At 46.5% G+C, this 3962-nt stretch overlaps 1 long non-coding RNA gene across 1 annotated transcript; it reads right to left on the bottom strand.

Moving 5' to 3' along the window:
- Positions 1-1806: 1806 nt before the first annotated feature.
- Positions 1807-3369, bottom strand: LOC124100379 (uncharacterized). Its single transcript, XR_006854260.2, has 3 exons — positions 3265-3369; positions 2788-2869; positions 1807-2039 (listed from the first exon to the last, which is right to left on the bottom strand). It is a non-coding gene; the product is annotated as an uncharacterized LOC124100379 (long non-coding RNA).
- Between the last annotated feature and the right edge of the window lie 593 nt (positions 3370-3962).

Raw genomic sequence — 3962 nt, 5'->3', positions numbered from 1 at the left:
CTTGGATCTGGACTCTGTACTGGAGAAGCAGGATAGGATACCTGGTTTGACTTGACACCTGGTTTTGCCCTGAGCTCGTCCTGAACTCAGTTCATGACCTCGTTAGACACATCTGCTCTGCCCTCTTCCCTTGTTCCCATAACAGTTGGGTTCTGAACTTCTCTCTGGGTGTGAATGTCTGCCCCATTTGATGGTCAGGTGGGAGCTGTAGAGCATCATTGTGGAGAGCAGAGGGCACAGGACCCTGTGGACACAGAGGTGGCTCACATTCAAGTAGGTTCCTCTCACTGAATTCTGTGCTAGGATGTTCCACTTCTTGACCTCCAGTGGGTGACATGAACTGGGGGGATATACACTCACCATAGCCTCAGCCCTGGAGAGACTGATCTATATTTCAAGCATAAATTTAATTTTACATTTTTACATGTTAAGACAGCATCATTATGGGAACTGAGTGAGACACCTGTCACTCAGGTTGTCTTTTGTGCATTCATAGTAATCAGGATGGAGGTCACCACTGTACTTGTCACAGCTGGCACCACAGCATATTGTTAAGGCTGTGTGCTCCTGGGCCAGGCAGGGGTGCTCCACAGAATCATATGGGGACCCAGGCAAGGGAGGCTCCATCCCCGTGTGCACCATGTGGAGCCCATGTCCTCTTCCCTCTGCTCCTGTGGGAGAGGAGGCCTGGAATGTGATTGAACATTATTTTTATCTGTTAAAGAATATGGTTCCCGCCCCCCGCCAAAATCACTCTTCAACAAGACAAACCATGAAAGAGAAAAACAAAAGACACTATTTTTACAGAGATAAGTCAGCTCATTAGCACTCTTACACTTCATGGACAATTCAGGAACTACTCAACACTTCCATCCATAGACCTTCTTTCTGTGATGCTCACATTATGTAAGGTGCATGCATGTTTTCATTACCCAGTGAAACAATATTACTTTGTGTGAACAATGGACAATACATCTTTGTTATCATTTTTTTTAACTTCTTACTGTTTGTCTGCATGCATTCAATTATTTTGTGTAAAATATTGCCCTAACCCACCAGCTAAGCTATTAGCCTCTTATCCTCCCCACCACCCTGCCTTTCTGTGAGTGAAGAATCAGGCTGTGGATTCCTGTGTGGCCCTGGCTCAGGGCTCATCTTGAGCATGTTGTGGGATGTTGGTCAGTGGTGGAGCAGGTGCCTCTTGGGCAGAAGCTCTGGTTTCCATTCCCACAGCCAGAGAAATGACTTTTTTCCACTGCATGAAACAGTATAATTTTTAATTACATTTATTTCCCTTTTTTTGTGCTAACACACTGCTTTTCAAGCTCCCCAGGTTTATGTACATCTCTGTCTGCACAAGGTACTCACCCGTCTTTTTTGCACCCAATATTAGTGCACATTCATCCACTAATTCATGCCACCCTGTGTGTGCCTTTACACACCTCCGTGTCTCTCTGAGTGATTGCTCCTCTGTGAGCAGCGTCTTTAGTTGTTTCTCCAAATCAAGGACAATTGTCTGTTTTTTTTTTTAATTTTTTTTAATATTTACTTTTTAGTTTTTTTGTGAACACAACATCTTTGTTTGTATGTGGTGCTGAGGATCGAACCCGGGCCGCATGCATGCCAGGCGAGCACACTACCGCTTGAGCCACATCCCCAGCCCTAACTGTGTGGTTTTAATCACAGTTTCCCTTTACCACAATTGTTTCTTTCACCTTTCTTGGATTCCAAATATTTTAAAAATTACTTATTCACAACATTCATTTTAAATTTAAAGAACTGTGAATTATTTTTCATCCACATAAATAAATATTTGCATATAAATTTAATACTCATCACAAATAGTTGGGATTTCCGTTACATTCACCAGGAGCTCTATTATCTAGGAATCTCCTTGACACCATGGCACAACCTTCTACCTTCTTGGTAACATATGAGTGATTTTTCCAACTCTGATCCTTTCAAAAATGAAGGCAGGGAGTCAAGGGTGTCAGGCAGGGAGAGTGGAAACTGCATCCTCACTGTATTCCAGCTGGACACTGCAGATTAATAAGAGAATACAAGTTTAAGTGCCCAGTTAATAAGCTATCATTTTCCGTTCATAAGTTATTATGGGCTTAGGTATTTTTTGTGTTTGTGATTAGATTTGAATCCCAACTTCACAAAGAACAGCATTTGCAAGCATAAAGGGACCTGCAGAAGGTCCCTATACCATCCCCTGCCTGTGCCCGAGTCCTTCCCAGGCCCCAGGTCCTGCTCCTCCTGCAGAGTTCACACTCATCCTGTCTGCTCATTCAGAAGGGGCCTGGACACCTCTGTGTTGACCTACCCATGCCAGGCCAGGCTGCTGCAGCTGACAGGGCCACTCATGGGTGTGACGTGAGCTGTGGCCCAGGTAGTCCTGGTCCACAGCCCTCAGCTACACCCTGTTCCCTGAGTTCCCAGCACCTTCCTCTCACAGGGCAGAGAATCTGCTGAGGTGCTACCCAGACCACCAGCTCATGTGGCAGCTGGGCCACCCAGGCAGGCAGGTTTTTGTTCAGGGCTGCACCACTGTGGGAGGATGCTATGTGGTTTGCCAGTAGTAATACACCCCAGCATCCTCAGCCTCCACCCTGCTGATTCTCAGTGTGAAATCTGTTCCTGACCCACTGCCACTGAACCTATCTGGGACCCCATGTAGCGGTTGGATCCTTATATATTAGGTGCTGTGGAGCCTGGTCTGGCTTGTGCACAACCCAGTTTAAATAGGTGTTTCCATCACTGTGTAGGAGGCTCTGACTGGACCTGCAGGAGATGGAGGCTGGCTCTCCAGGGGTGACAGGCTCGGAGACAGGAGTCTGGGTCATGACAATATCCCCACTGGTTCCTGAAAAAAAAAATCATAGTTTAATGCAAGGTTATATAAATACTTTAGGAGAATTTGTGCTTTTTCCTTTATTGTGGATTTCAGGTTAACTTATTTTTGTGATTTTGATTTGTACAGTAAAGTTATTTATGTTTAAAAACATCTCAAATATTGTGATGTAGAAGAGCCTCTCTAGAATTGACCTACAACATCCCCCTCATATTATGTGACAATATTGATCAGAGCCCAGTCCCTTGTTCCTTCTGGAATACACTCTCACATCAATTGACCTCAGCGGCCTCATCCTAGAAGACATACCTGCACGTCTCTTACATGTATATAGCACACATGTGCAGAATTGGTGCCCAGGGCTCCCCTGGCTCCCCAGTCTCCCACCTTATCCCCTCTGTCCTCACCAGGGATCCAGAGGAGCAGCAGCCCCAGGAGCTGAGCAGGGAGCCTCATTTTGAGAAGCTGAGCTGAGGAGTCCTGGTGAGTCAAGGGCAGGTTTGAGCTGAGCTTTTATGTCAGCCTTGAAGGAAGGCCCTCCCCAGGGAACAGCATGCAAATGCCCAGGTGTGTGCTGGGTGGGGATAGGGATGGAGGGAGGGGCCTAACTTGTGAGTCCAGGGACACCAGATGTCTTCTATTTTTGGAGGAAACACAGTAGAGAAACATCCCAGGCTACTTGTGGTGTGGGGAGGAGGCCCCATCATGGAAGCCTGGCTCTGTTGGCATCAGGTGCCTAGGGATTTCCTCCATAAGATAGCACAGACCAAGCATTTAGAGGTAGCCTGCAGGTCAGCCCCTGGTAGGGAACATCCACCCTGCTGGCTCCCTCACAACAGAGGAGACAATGTGACAAGTCCCACCTCACAAGTGTTGATTTTTGAATTTTGACCCCTGTCGGCACCCAGTGGAGCCAGTTCTCAAGCTTCTGTGTTTGCTGTTACCTGAAGAAATATGAGACTGTGAAGAAGAGTGTTAGATGTCCTCTTTCTTCATGTTGAAAGCAATAAGACCCCAAGTGTTTGAGAAGCTGAGGGGAAAAGGGTCCTGTGTTTCAGCCAGAGAGACAGTATCCTTGCCGAATGCCAGAGAAGGGACATGTATA

The sequence above is a fragment of the Marmota monax genome, unplaced genomic scaffold, assembly GCF_021218885.2.
Source record: "Marmota monax isolate L192 unplaced genomic scaffold, Marmota_monax_Labrador192_F-V1.1 WCK01_AAM20220418_F8-fsc00388, whole genome shotgun sequence".
Lineage (NCBI taxonomy): Eukaryota > Metazoa > Chordata > Mammalia > Rodentia > Sciuridae > Marmota > Marmota monax.
This window is presented reverse-complemented; position numbering and strand designations above follow the sequence as displayed.